Genomic DNA, 19,388 nt, shown 5'->3' with positions numbered 1-19,388 from the left:
TATAAGAATTTAATTATAAATTTATTAAAATTATAAAGAGTAATAAAATCATTAAATTAATATTTTTTTATAACTAGGAATTAGTGACATAACTTTGTGTCTGATTTACTTATGTTGAAAGTTATTTTTGTGAAATTATTGCTAAATTAGTTCTGAACTTCTTGAAAAATTAATTATATGGATATTTTAAAATTTTTGATAAATTTTAAAAGTAAAAATATACTTTATAATAAATAAATAATTAAGATTTATTTACGGAGTGCAACACTCTTTAGTAAAAATATTTTAAGGATGAGCCAAGTATGTTTATTATGAAGAACAGATATTTTTGAGGCTACTATTATATGTTAGAGTGTTGGTGATTAATATAACATTTTAATTCATTTTAAGCTAATAATTATTAGAATAATTAGGATAAATTAGTTGTTTGAATTTAATTAAATTTTAACTCAAATTCTGCTCACAATTTTAAGACTCAACTTCTCAAAATGTTAATGAGTCAAGTTTTAATTATCTCACAAACTGATTTCACTCACTTCTAGTCTTTAGGGCTGCACATAGATCCGATAATATCTGTATATCCGCGGTAATTATCTGCATCTGATTCGAATTTTGTGGATATTATCCGATCCGCAGAGTTATCGGATTGGATCAGATTCGATTTGCACTTTGGTAGGATCGGATTGCGAATTTGGCAGTAATATCCGCGGATCCGATCCGCAAATCTGCATATCCGTACATCTCATATAAATAGCATAATTTAAGAAAATAAACCATATTGTGATATGAATTTTAGTATGTTATTTTATGAATTTTATGATATCTTGTTTTTAATTTTTTATGTCTTAGAATAATTAAACTTAAATCTTGTGTTATTATTTTATTTTTGTTATTCAGGAGAACTTTTATTGATAATATTTTAGAAATAAATAGGCTTAAACACGTGAAAAATAAATTTTCTGGATTTTTTTTGTAAAAATAGCCAAACAAAATCATAAAATAGTTTTTTTTGAATTATGCGGATATACCCGATATCCGATCTAATCCGATCCGCAAGAATGCGGATCGGATCGGATCGGATCCAGCCTGAAAAAATGTGGATATCGTATCCGATCCGATCCGATCAATACAGTGCGGATCGGATAGAATTTTAGGCTATATCCGATCTGATCCAATCTGTGTGCAGCCCTACTTATAAATAAATTAAATTTATCATACAACTACGTTAATTTGACAAGAATGTATTTTTATTTATTTTTAATACTTGATTAAATTCACATTAAATTATAAATTTTTATTTTAAACTGTAATTTCTCTTAATTAAAAGTATTATCTATATTTTTTCAAAATAAAATTGTATCATATTTTTGCATTTACTGACCCAAATAATAACGTTCTGGAAAAGAATCAATCAACTAAAAGAATTAATTTTCCTTCTATTACTTGAAAGAATAGTTGGTGTAATTAAATTTATTAATTATTAAGTTTTAAAAAATTGTATCCAAACACTTTTTTAGTTATAATAAAATATTTTTCTAATAAAAATACCTTTTATTTTTAAAAAGACCAATCCAAATGAACAAATATACAATTACACAAATTAAATTGAACGAAAAAATGATTATTAATAATTTAAAAAAATAATATTATAAGTGTCAATATAATTTTAAATTTTTATTTTTTATTTTTTTTAATAGACATTTTAACAATGTAAGAGATAGAAATTGAGAGAGAACTTAAAAAATAAAGAAATAATAAAAATCATATAGAAAGAGTAGGCCCAATAAAACAAAATTATATAGAAAGAGTAGACACAATATACACTTGGCCCAACACATTAATTGGTTCACTATATTCTAAAAAATTGGTTAAACTTAAATTAAAAATCACGATTTAAAATTTTAAATGGTTTAACCATTATTGATATTGCAACTGAAATTTTGGTTGAATGACTATTATCATAGTTGTCAGAACCGAACCGGTGATCAAACCGGTCAAATTATTGGATTACTGGGTCACTGGTTCAACTGGTGGGTCACTGGTTGAACCAATAGAACCGATTGTACGTAAATAAAAAATATAAAATAGTAAAAAATTGAATAAAGTGACAATTAGGTCCTTAAAATTTTCGACTTCAGATTAATTAGCCCTTGAAAAAAAAATAAAGTACCAATTTGGTCCTTCAAGATAGTAAATGATGAACACATTATGTTCCTCCATTAATTTATCATGTGAAATTTAGTGGTAATGCTTATATGTCCCTACTAATTAGTCCTAAGTCGAAATCTTCGAAGACCTACTAATTTAATACTGTAAAAAATTTAAAATAAATATCTTTACTAACATTTTAATATGTAAATGTAAATATTAAAATATTTTATACTTATTTTAATAATTCTATAAATTTTAAAGCATTAAAAAAATTTGATTATAAAACTAAAATTAAATTAAATAAATATAAAATAATTCAGTTGTGGCGAAGGTGTAATATATAAGATGATGAGGGGTGACAAATGGGAAGGTGGATAATAAGTATGTTATGTAGTTTGTGTTTTGTTGGATCCTAATTTTTCCTTTGCTGAGTTGTATTGTATAATGTATAGTTTGGTGAGCAATGGTATTGGCTGGTCAGTGGCTGAGGTTGTCACGACTTATGTGCCTTTAAAGCCCCACCTGCCCCTCTTCTTAGTCTTTTAGGCTATCTATATAATATATAAAATAATTAACACATAGATTTACAAATGAAAGCATTAGCTTGGTGGCATTCTTTATTGAAGCCTAGTAAGGAGGCATGGGTTCGATACCTATTGCATGTATTTTTTGAATATTGGATCCAATATTCAAATGCTGCTGGAACACCCAAGACATGCATTTACTGGGAGCACCATAGGACCAGTCGGTTCACAGATTACATCGAACCGGTCGGTTTATGATGAACTGTTTGGTTTTTAGCGGTTCAGATCCTTGTTCGGTCTAATCTTTTAACCGAACCGACCAGACCACCGGTTCATCAGTTTTTCGGTCGAACCGGCCGGTCCGGTCCGGTCCGGTTCTGATAACTATAACTATTATGTTACTTTTGAATAGGTTGCATCGGGGTTTAAATCTTAACCGTAACCAATCTATAAGGCGATTAGATGGTATAAGATGTAGCTATTTTCTAGGACCATTGTTCTTGTTGCGAGAACCGGACCGGTCAATGAACCGGTGAGGCAATTGGTTCAGTGGTTCGACCGGGGTTCAACTGGTTTAATTAAATATAAATAAAATTATTAAAAATAATATATAATTTTCAATATTTAAATTTAATAATTTCTAAATCTAAAAATTTTAATATGGAAATAATTTTGAAGTTATACCTCAACATGAGACTAAAAGTGTTATACCTCAAAATTAGATATTAACAGGTTTCTTAAAAATACCAACCCTGAATACATTAAGATGCTCAGTAAAAACACTAATAGAGATAATACATTCATAATAATTAAGACAGGATCTTCATTATTTAGAAACAAATGGTACCAATAAAAATAAAAAACCTTCTAAACTATATTCTCAACAATTACCTAATTCTAGAAATTTCTACCATACCAAGAATGATTTTATGTAGCCAAGGAGAACACAACATATAAAGAGATTAACAAAAAAAATACTTCAATGCATACCAAGAACACATACCAACAATATATTAAACAAAATTAAGAAGCAATATATTAGAGATGGAAGAACTAGGAATCCCAAATGGGACCAAAGGCTGCAATTCCATTAGCTTTGCATGCATTGACAACATCTCTGCTTCCTTGAGGATTGCTTGTGACAATGACGACTTGAGCACCAAAGTTGTTGGCAGCATTGACACTCATCTCAGACACGTTTGGCCTGCCGAGCACAGCAGTGTCATGAACTATAACCTTCTCTTTCGAGTGCCCACTCATCATTTCCTTAATCTCCTTTCCAAATTTCTGTTCAACACCCTTTGTGACCCAGAGCACGCACACCTCTGCCTTACATAGATTAACAAAAAAAATACTTCAATGCAGGAACATGTCCGTGAATGCCATAATTGATTGAATTGGGCGAGGGATTTGTGAATGACATGATTGATTGAATTGGGCGTGGAATTTGTCATGACTTCAGAAGCGAATCCAAATTCAAAATCTAGAAATCCAAATTACAAATTACATCCAACAATTATAGCAAAATTCAAAATGATAACAATTCAGAACCCAGAAGATTATATCAATTCATACAACATTCAAAATAAAAAATTATATTCAGCAAACATATTCATCATGAAGCAGCAAAACATATTCAAGCACAGAACTCATAATCAGAAGGCAGCAAGTTCAGAGGGAGGCGAGATCAGAAAATCAAAATTAAGAAGCATAGAACTCATAATCATCATCAGAATTCATAAGGAAGCAAGTTCAACCATAGAGCAGGCGAGCTCATAAATCATAATCAGAACCCAGAAGCCCAGAAGGCAGCAAATAAATCAAGAAGACAAGAAGTCAAGAACAGAGTCTTACCGGCGGCGAGTGAAGACGCGGTATCGGCGACTTTCGGCGACGAGGAGGCGTGCTCTGCGAGCTCGGCGACGACGAGGCGGGCTCAGCTAGAAGCAGAACGCGGTGGTGGTCACGGCTGCTGTGGATGGCTGTGGGTGGCTCGGTGGTTTCTCGAATCTGGAGCTTGGTGTCAATGGTGGGTACAGAACGCGGTGGTGGTCGCGGCTGTTGTGGATGGCTGTGGGTGGCTCAGTGGTTTCTCGAATCTGGAGCTTGGTGGCAATGGTGGGTGAATGGCTGCTGAATGCACTTGGAAAGGGGAAAGGGGAAACTGATTAGGGTTAGTGGGTGCACTGGGTGTTACGCCTTTCTCTTTTTTTTTTTTTTAAAAAAATTCAAAACGACGTCGTTTGGCCTCTCAGGGTGCAAACCATAAAACCGCCAAAAAACCGGACGGTTCTCCTAGTTCACCGGTTAACCGCCGGTTTGACCGGTTTTTTTACCGATTCTCTGCCAATCGGTTTTCGACGTTATCCGAACCGACTAGGTGACCGGTTCCCGGTTATTCTGATTGAACCGACCGGTCCGCTTCGGTTTTCAGAACCATGGCCTTTAAAGCCCCACCTGCCCCTCTTCTTAGTCTTTTAGGCTATGTATATAATATATAAAATAATTAGCACATAGATTTACAAATGAAAGCATCAACTTGGTGGCATTCTTTATTGAAGCCTAGCAAGGAGGCATGGGTTCGATACCTATTGCATGTATTTTTTGAATATTGGATCCAATATTCAAATGCTACTGGAGCACCCAAGACCTGCATTTATTGGGAGCACCATAGGACTAGCCGGTTCACAGATTACATCGAACCGGCCAGTTTATGATGAACTGTCCGGTTTTCAGCGGTTCAGATCCTTGTTCGGTCTAATGTTTTAACCGAACCGGCCAGACCACCGGTTCATCAGTTTTCCGATCGAACTGGCCGGTCCGGTTCTGATAACTATAACTATTATGTTACTTTTGAATAGGTTGCACCGGGGATTAAATCTTAACCGTAACCAATCTATAAGGCGATTGGATGGTATAGGATGTAGCTATTTTCTTGGACCATTGTTCTTGTTGCGAGAACCGGACCGGTCAATGAACCGGTGAGGCAATTGGTTCACTGGTTCAATAGTTCGACCGGGGTTCAACCGGGGTTCAACTGGTTTAATTAAATATAAATAAAATTATTAAAAATAATATATAATTTTCAATATTTAAATTTAATAATTTCTAAATCTAAAAATTTTAATATGGAAATAATTTTGAAGTTATACCTCAACATGAGACTAAAAGTGTTATACCTCAAAATTAGATATTAACAGGTTTCTTAAAAATACCAACCCTGAATACATTAAGATGCTCAGTAAAAACACTAATAGAGATAATACATTCATAATAATTAAGACAGGATCTTCATTATTTAGAAACAAATGGTACCAATAAAAATAAAAAACCTTCTAAACTATATTCTCAACAATTACCTAATTCTAGAAATTTCTACCATACCAAGAATGATTTTATGTAGCCAAGGAGAACACAACATATAAAGAGATTAACAAAAAAATACTTCAATGCATACCAAGAACACATACCAACAATATATTAAACAAAATTAAGAAGCAATATATTAGAGATGGAAGAACTAGGAATCCCAAATGGGACCAAAGGCTGCAATTCCATTAGCTTTGCATGCATTGACAACATCTCTGCTTCCTTGAGGATTGCTTGTGACAATGACGACTTGAGCACCAAAGTTGTTGGCAGCATTGACACTCATCTCAGACACGTTTGGCCTGCCGAGCACAGCAGTGTCATGAACTATAACCTTCTCTTTCGAGTGCCCACTCATCATTTCCTTAATCTCCTTTCCAAATTTCTGTTCAACACCCTTTGTGACCCAGAGCACGCACACCTCTGCCTTACATAGATTAACAAAAAAAATACTTCAATGCAGGAACATGTCCGTGAATGCCATGATTGATTGAATTGGGCGAGGGATTTGTGAATGACATGATTGATTGAATTGGGCGTGGAATTTGTCATGACTTCAGAAGCGAATCCAAATTCAAAATCTAGAAATCCAAATTACAAATTACATCCAACAATTATAGCAAAATTCAAAATGATAACAATTCAGAACCCAGAAGATTATATCAATTCATACAACATTCAAAATAAAAAATTATATTCAGCAAACATATTCATCATGAAGCAGCAAAACATATTCAAGCACAGAACTCATAATCAGAAGGCAGCAAGTTCAGAGGGAGGCGAGATCAGAAAATCAAAATTAAGAAGCATAGAACTCATAATCATCATCAGAATTCATAAGGAAGCAAGTTCAACCATAGAGCAGGCGAGCTCATAAATCATAATCAGAACCCAGAAGCCCAGAAGGCAGCAAATAAATCAAGAAGACAAGAAGTCAAGAACAGAGTCTTACCGGCGGCGAGTGAAGACGCGGTATCGGCGACTTTCGGGGACGAGGAGGCGTGCTCTGCGAGCTCGGCGACGACGAGGCGGGCTCAGCTAGAAGCAGAACGCGGTGGTGGTCACGGCTGCTGTGGATGGCTGTGGGTGGCTCGGTGGTTTCTCGAATCTGGAGCTTGGTGTCAATGGTGGGTACAGAACGCGGTGGTGGTCGCGGCTGTTGTGGATGGCTGTGGGTGGCTCAGTGGTTTCTCGAATCTGGAGCTTGGTGGCAATGGTGGGTGAATGGCTGCTGAATGCACTTGGAAAGGGGAAAGGGGAAACTGATTAGGGTTAGTGGGTGCACTGGGTGTTACGCCTTTCTCTTTTTTTTTTTTTTTTAAAAAATTCAAAACGACGTCGTTTGGCCTCTCAGGGTGCAAACCATAAAACCGCCAAAAAACCGGACGGTTCTCCTAGTTCACCGGTTAACCGCCGGTTTGACCGGTTTTTTTACCGATTCTCTGCCAATCGGTTTTCGACGTTATCCGAACCGACTAGGTGACCGGTTCCCGGTTATTCTGATTGAACCGACCGGTCCGCTTCAGTTTTCAGAACCATGGCCTTTAAAGCCCCACCTGCCCCTCTTCTTAGTCTTTTAGGCTATGTATATAATATATAAAATAATTAGCACATAGATTTACAAATGAAAGCATCAGCTTGGTGGCATTCCTTATTGAAGCCTAACAAGGAGGCATGGGTTCGATACTTATTGTATGTATTTTTTGAATATTGGATCCAATATTCAAATGCTGCTGGAGCACCCAAGACCTGCATTTATTGGGAGCACCATAGGACCGGCCGATTCACAGATTACATCGAACTGGCCAATTTTGTCCGGTTTATGATGAACTGTCCGATTTTCAGCGGTTCAGATCCTTGTTCGGTCTAATGTTTCAACCGAACCAGCCAGACCACCGATTCATCGATTTTCCGATCGAACCGGCTGGTCCGGTCCGGTTCTGACAACTATGACTATTATGTTATTTTTGAATAGGTTGCACCGGGATTTAAATCTTAACCGTAACCAATCTATAAGGCGATTGGATGGTACAGGATGTAGCTATTTTCTAGGACCATTGTTCTTGTTTAACTAAGTTACAACCAGAATAACAAGCTAGTTGTTTAGGCAATATATATTTAGGTAAAATAAAAACAAATCATAATCTAAAGTTGATAACTATATAAAAACAACATATAATTAAGCGTAAGCACCATTTTAAAATTTCTACTTATGCTTGTAAACAAAAGAGAAAAAGAAAAAAAAAACTAGTTATTTTATTATTTTTATAATTTATTTAAGAGAAATTCTCCACATACAAGTCTTTTCACATACAAGTCATACAAGTCATTTATTTCTTCTTCTTTTTCTTTCTCCATGCCTCCTCTTCTTCTTCTTCTTCTTCTTCTTCTTCTTCTTCTTCTTCTTCTTCTTCTTCTTCTTCTTCTTCTTCTTCTTCTTCTTCTTCTTCTTCTACACGTTCTTCTTCCTCTTCTTTTTCTTCTTCTTCTTTTCTTTCGTTTCTTACCTTCTCTTTCTCCTTCTTCATTTACGTGCTTTTTTCTCTGTTTTCTTTCTTTGTTATTCTCGATTTCCATTGTTTTTTGATATCAAACTCTGAAATCGTTTTTGAAGAAGATGAGGAGGAGAAAGAGAAAGAGTTCTGCATAAGGTGTACTTCAACAAATTTTGGGTGTATTTTTTAAATTCTTTGGGTGTATTTTCGTAATCTTTTGGGTGTATTTCTGTAATCCTTTGGGTGTATTTTTATAATCGTTTGGGTGAATTTCTGTAACCATTTGGGTGTATTTCTGTAATTCTTTGGGTGTATTTATGTAATTGTTCGGGTGTATTTCTGTAATCGTTTGGGTGTATTTCTGAAATTCCATTATTTTCAAAACGATTTCAAAGCTTGATTTCAGAAACCATGAAAATCGAAAAAAAAAAAACGAAGCAAGAATACCAGTGATAAACACAGATAAAACAACGAATGAAAAGACAAAGAGAAAACGCACAAAAGAGATCAAATTTGACAAGAAATTCGTTTTCATGGAAGAAGAAGAAGAAGAGTAGGAGAAGAAGAATGAGAAGAAGAAGAAGAGGAGGAGAAGAAGGAGAAGAAGAAGGAAGAGGAGAAGGAGAAGGAGGAGCACGCCATGGAAATCGTATATGAGTCAACGTGTTTTTTGTTAAATTTATCCCAACTTGTATGATGACTTGTAAACCAAATGACTTGTATGTGTAGCACTCCTCTTTATTTAAATAAACTAAACTAACTATTGCACGCAAAACTCAGTCATTTTACTGCATTAAACTTCTTTCATCCAATTCTTACGAGCATATTATTTTGAATCAAATTGTTCTCTAAACATCCAACTATAAATTACTTTTGGGTTTAGTTAATAAATGTGCTGCGTATGTTAAAGATATTAATAAAAAAGTTTTTATAACAAAACATATAAAATTTAAATTTTTAATATATTTATTTTATATTTATTAAAGTAAAAGTTTTAAAATTGTTTATTTATGATAATCTTAACATGTATTTTACGTATTAGGTAAATTTAATTGATTTTTTAGATAATTAATTAATGGAGTTTGGTTTCTATGAGGTTTGGATTCACTGCATACTAGTGCCTTTTTCCAATGCCATAGTGCAAGACGTTGTTACGCTCCACTCACTCACTCACCTTCGTACTTCTTGTTAATAGTTGTGTGCAGTAACGGATCCAAAAAATTTTGATAGTGGGACAAAATATATATAATATAATAATAATTTTTATAATAAAAATATTATATATATATATAAATTTGCTATCAAAATATTTATTAATTATTATATATTTGTATATAAATTATTTAATTTATTTTTAATGTATTTTTTTTATTTTAATATGTATACATGTAGTTATTTTCTATGTACATATAACATGATTAGTCTTTAAAATATCTAATTTACAAATTAAAATACTATAATAATAATTTAAATAATAATACATAATTTAAAATTTTATTATTTAGGTTTTATATTTTAAAAAAATTGAATAATCTTTTTCTTAACAATACAATCGAAATATCTCTCTTTTTATATAGAATAATGCTACACATTGACATTCAAGTTTTTTTGTTAAACAAGCCCAACCAAATTAATCTAAGATAACAAAAATTAGTTATGACTAGCATTATTCTATGTTTTATTATTTAACTTGATTAAATTTAGTTCATAAAAAGACTTGAATGTGTAGTATTACTCTTATATATATATATATATATATCAATCAGTAAATACTTATTTAAAAATTTACTTCTCATATAATTAGAAGTCAATTCTTATTGAGATTTATATTTGAGAAAGTTCTTTAAATTAATGGAGTTGTTACTAAAAAAAATAAAAACTAATATAAAAAAAAGATAAATAATACTCTTTCAAGTTAATTTCTAAAAAAAACATAAATTTTATTTAAATTGAGAATTGACAATTCTAATGACATGTAATGAAATTTTTAAATTGATTATAAAGTACAAAAAATTGAATAAAAAAATTATTGTGGGGTCAAATTTAATAATTTAGTGGGGGCAAATAAATATTATTATTATTATTATATACTACTCAAAAAATTTTTAAATTGTAGTGGGGCACTTGCCCCACAACCACTCACATAGATCCATCCCTGGTTGTCTGGTTCACTGCCTCTATTCGTGCTTCGGCCTTTTTTCTCCTATGCTTGATTTTTCTGTGGGATTTTACACACTCGAATAAAAAAAGAGAGAGAATAAAAGAAAGAAGATAACAGAGAGAAGGTGTATGGAGACTAAATAAGAGAGAGAGAGAGAAACATTAATTGGTTGGTTAAGAAGAGGAAGGAGATTGATGATGAAGAAGATGACGAAGAATAAGGTCTCTGAAACATTAATTGGTTGGTTAAGAAGAGGAAAGAGGTTGATGATGAAGAAGATGACGAAGAATAAGGTCTCTGGGTCCATATTGGTAAGATTTGTGCAAAGTTTTTTTTGAAATTGTTGGTGTTTTCTTAAAATTATAGAAGTTAAGAATATATAGCCGCTTTTGTAATTATACCAAACTTGATGTCACCACATCACCTCATTTGTGATGTCTAATTTGCATGAGAGAAAATATAGATAACCAACTTAATGTGCAGCCAACTCAGCTATCTTCTGAAAATTTGATTTTAAAATTAAAAAAAAAAAATTTACGCTCAAAAAACAAGCTTTCTACTACTCCAACCCATAATGCTGCATCTCCATGCTCTCCTTCCAAACACTTCTCACCGCGGCACTGTGTCCTCTCCTTTAAACCTTCGTGAACCATCCTTTCTTATTCATACTTCACGTCGCGGAGCCATCATCTCTTCACCCATCTCGTATCGCCTTGTCACGCATCACTCCATGGAAGTCCGCCTGCCGTTACTCTATATCATTGCTGTTGTGTTTTTCTTCTTTTAAGTTTTGGATTATTCTTTTTACTAGTTTTGATGTTTCTTTTTCTGTGTTTTGGATGTATCTTCTTTAGATTTTGGATATTTTGTTAATAGTTTTAGGGGTTAATAGTCAAATTAGTCCCTGAAAAAATATGACATTCTTTAAATTTGTCCTTAAAAGATTTTTTTTCAATCAAATTGGTTCTTCAAATATTACAAATTAATCATATATGTCCTTCAATTACTCCACTCACAATTTTCGTTGACGCTTGATTATGTGAAATGTTAACTGATAGCATATATAACACATAACATGTTCAATTAGACATTGATTAAATATTTTTACGAAAATCTGTCAATTTAGTCATTAGGTCATATTAGGAATAGGATTTTTTTAATTGGAAAAAATGACTAAATTAATACATTTTCATAAATATATTTAGTCAATACCCAATTAGACATCAGGTATTATATATGTTATCAATTAACGTTTTATAACATTAATCTTTGAAGAAAATTGTTAATGGAGAGATTAGAGGACAAATATGATTAATTCGCAATCTTTGAAGGACCAGTTTGATTGAAAAAATCTTTTAGCGATGAATTTGAAGAATGTCTTATATTTTAGGGACTAATTTGACAATTAACCCATAGTTTTAAATGTTTCTTTTCTTAGTTTTCGAATGTTCTTCCAATAATTTTAAATGTCTCATTTTGTTAGATTTAGATTTTTCTTAAATGATTTTAGATATTTCTCTGAGTCACCAAAAAAAAAAAAGATATTTTTCTTTTGTTAGGTTTTGGATATTTCTATATCCAAAAGTGATGCATTTTTCTTTATCATAATTGAAAGAGTTTTGGATAAACTTTTATAATGATTTTTGATATTTTTTTGGTTATGTTTCGGACGTTATTTTTTATTTTTTGTGATTTTTTTACCATAAATAAAAATGAAAGTAAAATTAGAGTGACTCTTAAGTTAGGATTTGTTTTTTGTTAATTGACTCTTTTTTTACCAGTTGACTGCACTTCTTTTTAATTATCTAGCATAGTTGTTTTCATAAACAAAAAAAAAAATAATGATTGACGATTGATATTTTTGTCAAATTTAATAATTTTTTAAAAGTTATTTTAGGATTTATGTCTTTTAGAATTATTTTTGTCTAACACAAAAATTTTTTGAATATCAAATTAATAGTTTAGCCTAATTTAATTACATTAAGACACAATTATTAACACAAACACATCATATTTTTTTGTCCTAAAATAAAAGATGGTGAGTTCTATGGTGTAGAAGGAAGATTCCTTCTATACCTATATATTTGTGCAGGATTGTGAGACAAGTGTATAGAGAGAGTGTGTGGTTAAAGACAAACTCTGTCTATGGTAACTGACATATTTCATGTTAACATCAATGTCACGTGATAATGTGGTATACCGGTATATAGAATAAGCTGGTTAATTGTATTTATTATAATTAATTATTAAAAATGATATTGTGCTTGGTTGTATTTTTTGTTTAAACTATTTTAAAAAAATAAAAATAAATTTTGATTATGGACTAACCTATTGATCCCAATATATTTTTGTCCTATGAAATTTTGAGCGTGTGTTTTTGTGAATTGTTAAGCTTGCAAAAGGACTATATGTGCTCATCAAAGTAACTCCATTAAACTCACATAAATTTCAGACTCTCTTTTTTTCATGAATTAATTTCTTTTATTCACACAAAAAAAATTAAACTTAACTCCCAAACATTTATTAATAACTACTTATTTTAATATGTCTATATAATTATATATTCATATATAAATATATATTTAATTATTTATATATAAATAAATTAAATTATGTATATACATTAACATATAAATAAATTAATATCTTTTTCAAGGTATATATTACTAATTAAAATTTTTATTATTAAGTAATTATATTCTAACTGTATTTTTAATAAGTTTCAACAATTATTTCAAAAAAAATATTTAAATTAGTACTTTAAATACTAAACACATATAGCCTAAACAGTAAACATTCATTTATAAATATTTAGTTAAATCTTACACTGTATACCTTAAATATTAAATCATGCTTTGTAAATTCTAATCTATAAATCTTAAACCTTAAACCTAAATTCTAAATTGTAAACCATAAATTTTAAACTCCTAAATTTTTAACCTTAAATTCTAAATCTTGTAGTTAAAGTCAAATTGTGACTCTAGAAACAATATTTCAAAAAAGTCTGATTACTTTCATGTATTTTCATATGGAAAAATATTGTTTATACCATTAATTATATCTATATAATAAAAAAAAAGTTTAGGGGCCAGCACTTAATCAATAAAAAAAAAGTAAGTAATTCAACACCATTAGATGTAATCTCACACTATAAAAAATACTAATAATAATTAATTAATAATTATAAATCACAAAATTTACTACCTTTAGCACTCTTCTATAATGAAACTATTTGAAAATATATATTTTTAAAATGTGAAAAAAATGTCCAACAGTAAATATATATTTTCAAAAAATGTCTTAGAAATTGAATTTTGATGTGATTTTTTGTAAGTAAAATTATAAAAATGAGATATTATTATTCTTAAAATTTGATCATTTTTTTAGTATATATTTTTTTTTGTAATTTTTTGTTAATGTTACGGATCCGGCCCACGGATCCCGGACCCAAGGTTGAACCCGAACCCGGTTTCCCGGGTTCGACCCGCCTCCCTCTAGAACTCTGAACCGACTTTCGAATTCTAACATCTTCCCTATCTTGATCAAACAAGATAAGATAAGATAGCTCTCATCACCTATAAATAGAGGACCCAAGTCCCTATAGGTATTCATTCATTCCTCACACCTTATACCTCTCAGATCCATTCTGACTTGAGCGTCGGAGTGTCTTTGCAGGTACCTCCCCCCATTGCTCCAGTCAAATAATCTGGCATCCGTCTCGACCCGCAAGCTCCCGATCCATCTCTCAACCCGTACCGGAGACATCCAGTACATTGGCGCCATCTGTGGGGACACCAGGCCGGTCGAGTCAGAATGGCGGACGAATTTGAAGAACATTCCGTCAGCCATCGAAACGGCTCCAGAACACAAAACCCTACCCCGGAAAACCAAGAATCCATACTCCACAGAAGGATTGCAAGCGCTGTCCATAACAAAGATGACACTACCATCATCACAAAAATCCGGCACCCCGAGAACCTGGAAGAAAAGTCAGCCCAAATAATCCAGGAACTCTGCCACCGAGTACAAGAACTCGAAGGCCGGATCACCACCAAAGAAAAACACATCACGGGAAACGAAAGTCATGCGACTTCTAGATCCAGATCCCACCACGGCAGATCGCTAGAATGGCGACACGCCAAAAGGCATGATAGAAGCACCTCACGCGGTCAAAGACTTGACAGATCACCGAAACGGCGACATAACAAAAGATACGACCGCAGTATCTCCCGCGACCCCGTTTACACGGAGGACGACCGATGACACCGAGACACCAAGCGCACACGGAACGACCACACGATAATGGGAGCTACCCCCTTCACGGAAAGGATCTTAAAAGCAAAACTCCCCAAAGGTTTCGATAAACCCACGGATATGAAGTACGACGGAACAAAAGATCCCCAGGAACACCTAACGGCCTTCGAGGCCAGAATGAACCTAGAAGGAGCGGCCGACGCGGTCTGATGCAGAGCTTTCCCGGTAACCTTAGCGGGGCCAGCAATCAAGTGGTTCAACGCCCTCCCAAACGGATCCATAACCAGCTTCCATGACATCTCGCGAAAATTCATGGCCCAATTCACAACTAGAATCACTAAAGCCAAACACCCCATCAGTCTACTAGGGGTCACCCAGAAACAAGACGAATCCACAAGGAAGTACCTTGACCGCTTCAACGATGAATGCCTCACGGTCGACAGACTCACGGATTCCGTCGCAAGCCTCTGCCTAACCAACGGGCTCATGAACGAAGATTTTCGCAAATACCTCACCACCAAACCAGTATGGACCATGCACGAGATCCAGAACGTCGCCAGAGATTACATCAATGACGAGGAAGTCAGCCAGGTCGTCGTTGCCAATAAACGGCAACACGGCAACACCCAGCACGGCAATTCGGTGCCCCGGCATAACCCACCACTCAGAGAAAATCAGAGGGACCACCCTAAGCCAACAAACGCTAACCGACCACCCAGAATCGGCAAGTTTTCTAATTACACACCCCTAACAGCCCCAATTACCGAGATATACCACCAAATAGCGGACAGAGGTATCATCCCAAAAGCCCGGCAACTGAAAGAAAGAACGGGCGGCAGCAAAACCTTTTATTACGACTACCACCGAGGATACGGGCACAGGACACAAGACTGTTTTGACCTTAAGGACGCCCTCGAACAAGCCATAAGGGACGGCAAACTCCCAGAGTTTGCCAAAATCATCAGAGAACCAAAGCGTGCGGAAAGAGATAGGTCGCCAGAGAGAGAAGGGCGTAACCCGAGGACGCAAAAACAAACCCCCAGAGAAAGCTCAGAAGACGACCCAACCATAATAGTAAACGTTATCACAGGCAAAGACGTATCAGGCAAATTGAAAACAACACTAAAAAAGGACCTCAAAATCCTGGCCGTCAGGGACCAAGCCCCAACCACCACCACCAGTAAAACGATAACTTTCCTACCCGAGGACTGCCAGCACGGCACTCGGCTGAAGACGCCCCTTTCGTCATCTCGGCAAGAATCGGAACAGGACTCGTCCAGAGAATACTGGTGGACACCGACGCAGACTCCAACATCCTTTTTCGAGGAGCCTTCGACAAGCTCGGGCTCCGCAACGAAAATCTCCAAACACACCGCAACGGCGTCATGGGACTCGGGGACAACTTTCTCAAACTAGAAGGTTCCATCACTCTCCCCCTCACCATAGGAACAGGCAACCAAAGGATGACAATTCTATCTGAATTCGTGGTCCTAAAAGACTCCACCGCTTACAACGTCATCCTCAGGAGAAAAACAATCAATGAGTTCTCGGCCATCATCTTTACCAAATACCTCCTTATGAAGTTTATAACGGAGGACGGCTCCATCGGAACCATCCATGGAGACCGGGAAGTTGCGGCGGAATGCGACAACACCAGCCTGGCTTTACGGAAAAAATCCCGCGACGCGGCTGGGATATTCCTAGCCGACCTGGACGCCCGACAAGATGGCCAACCTAGGCCAGAACCGGAAGGCGACATGAAAAAACTACAAGTAGGGCAAACCAAGGACGAATACACCTTCATCAACAAGAACCTCCCATATGACCTTAAAGAAGACCTTTCCCAATTTTTGAAACAAAACAGAGACTTGTTCACTTTTACGCCAGCCGACATGCCGGGGATAGACCCCGACTTAATGTCCCACCGGCTAGCTGTAGACCCCAAGGCCAAACCCGTGGCACAAAGGAGACGGAAAATGTCGTCAGACCGAGCGGCCGAGGTCAAGAGACAAGCACAAGCCCTAATCAAAGCAAACTTCATCTGAGAACTACCCTACACGACGTGATTAGCAAACGTCGTACTGGTAAAAAAGTCCAACGTGAAGTGGCAAATGTGCGTCGACTACACGGACCTCAACAAAGCCTGTCCAAAAGACGCCTTTTCCCTGCCAAACATCGACGGATTGGTGGATGCCACATCCGGACATCGATACCTCAGCTTCATGGACGCATACTCCGGCTATAATCAAATACCCATGCACCGACCCGACGAGGAAAAATGGCATTCATCACCCCCGACGGAACGTACTGCTACACAGTCATGCCCTTCGGCTTGAAGAACGCCGGAGCTACCTACCAACGGCTCGTTAACAAAATATTCCAAGACCTGTCCGGAACCAAACTAGAAGTCTACATAGACGACATGCTCGCCAAGACCGACTCCGGCGATCAACTCATCAGCGACCTCAAGGTCATAATGAACACACTACGAAAGCACCAAATGCGACTCAACCCGACAAAATGCGCTTTCGGAATGGAGGCAGGGAAGTTCCTCGGCTTCATGATCACACAACGCGGAGTTGAAGCCAACCCAGAAAAATGTCGCGCCGTCCTTGAAATGACAAGCCCAAAAAACATAAACGACATCCAAAAGCTCACCGGCCGACTAACAGCACTATCTCGCTTTCTCGGAGCATCGGCTCAAAAAGCAATCCCCTTCTTCAAACTGATGAAAAAAGGAGCTCCCTTCAAATGGGAAGCAGAATGCGAAGAAGCTTTCCAACATTTCAAGAAAGTCCTAACGGAACCACCAGTCCTCGCCAAACCCCAAACAGGGGAGGCTCTCTACTTGTACCTCTCCATAACGGAAGAAGCACTCGCGGCGGCACTTATCCGCGAAAACGAAAAGAAAGAACAAAAACTCATATACTTCATAAGCAAAGTCCTACAAGACACGGAAACCCGCTACTCGCGCCTAGAAAAGCTAGCCTTCGCCCTCCTCACGGCCTCCCGACGTCTACGGCAATATTTTCAAGCCCACCCCGTGGTAGTTCAAACCGACCAAGCGGTTAAACAGGTACTACAAAAACCCGACCTAGCGGGCAGAATGCTAGCATGGTCCATCGAACTATCCCAGTTTAATATCAAGTTCGAACCCCGATACACGATCAAAGCGCAGGCCATGGCCGACTTTATTGCCGAGATGACGCCGGGAAACTCCACCCCGAATCATGGAAACTACACGTTGACGGCTCCTCGAACATCACTTCCAGAGGCGCCAGAGTCATTCTCGAAAGTCAAAACGGAGTCGTGATCAAACAGTCAGTACGATACGAATTTCCGGTCTCAAATAACCAAGCAGAATATGAGGCCCTCCTGGCGGGCTTAGCCCTAGCTAAAGAAGTCGGAGCAAAGGTCCTGGAAATAAACACGGATTCGCAAGTAGTCAGTTCCCAAATTAACGGAGACTACCAAACACGAGATCCCCTGCTACAACAGTACCTTGCCAAAGTTAACAAATTAAAGGAAAAATTCAATCACGTAACCATACGGCACGTCCCCAGGGAACATAATGCAGGGCTGACCTCCTCTCTAAACTAGCCAGCACTAAACCAGGACACGGCAACAAATCCCTAATTCAGGAAGTCATCAAATCACTGTCCATATCCACGACGGCTAACGCCTATCTGACACTCTCCCACCAAGGATCATGGACCTACCCCATCCTGCAATATCTCCTCAAAGGAACACTGCCCGAAGACCCCAAAGAGGAAAAACGGACAAAAAGGGAAGCCGCCAACTATACAGTCATCACAGGACAACTATACAAACATGGATTCTCGCAACCCCTACTCAAATGCGTCGAGCCCAGGGACACGGAGTACATACTCCACGAAATCCATGAAGGTTGTTGCGGCCACCACGTCGGAGGTAAAACCCTTGCCTAAAAAGTTATCCGGGCGGCTACTTCTAGCCCACGGTCATCCGAGACTCCATGCAACTAGTAAAAAACTGCGACAAATGCCAAAGGCACGTCAATATCCACCAAGCCGCCCCACACCAGCTCAGCATCATATCGGCAGAACGGCCATTCGGCACCTGGGGGATCGACCTTGTCGGACCTTTCCCCATGGCACCTGGCTAGCTCCGATATCTCATCGTCGCCATAGACTACTACACTAAGTGGATCGAGGCCTCGCCCCTGGCCTCTATCACGGCAACCCAATGTCGAAAATTCTTCTGGCAACAGATCATCACCCGATTCGGGATCCCTGAGATCGTCATCTCGGACAACGGAACCCAATTTGCCGACAAAAAATTCAGAGAATTCCTAAAAGGACTATGCATATCCCACCGTTTTAGCTCAGTTGAACACCCCCAAACGAACGGACAGGTGGAATCCGTAAACAAAATAATAGTCAAAGGACTCTAGAA

General features: G+C 36.4%; 1 pseudogene; it reads left to right on the top strand.

Annotated features, from left to right (window-relative positions):
• The first annotated feature begins 14,513 nt into the window (after positions 1–14,513).
• On the top strand, positions 14,514–16,999 carry LOC148579983 (uncharacterized; annotated as a pseudogene).
• The last annotated feature ends 2,389 nt before the right edge of the window (positions 17,000–19,388 follow it).

This window comes from Arachis ipaensis, chromosome B10, assembly GCF_059453495.1.
Source record: "Arachis ipaensis isolate K30076 ecotype BB chromosome B10, ASM5945349v1, whole genome shotgun sequence".
Taxonomy (NCBI): Eukaryota; Viridiplantae; Streptophyta; class Magnoliopsida; order Fabales; family Fabaceae; genus Arachis; species Arachis ipaensis.
The sequence above is the reverse complement of the archived record's forward strand: the minus strand, read 5'-3'. Positions and strand labels throughout refer to the sequence as shown.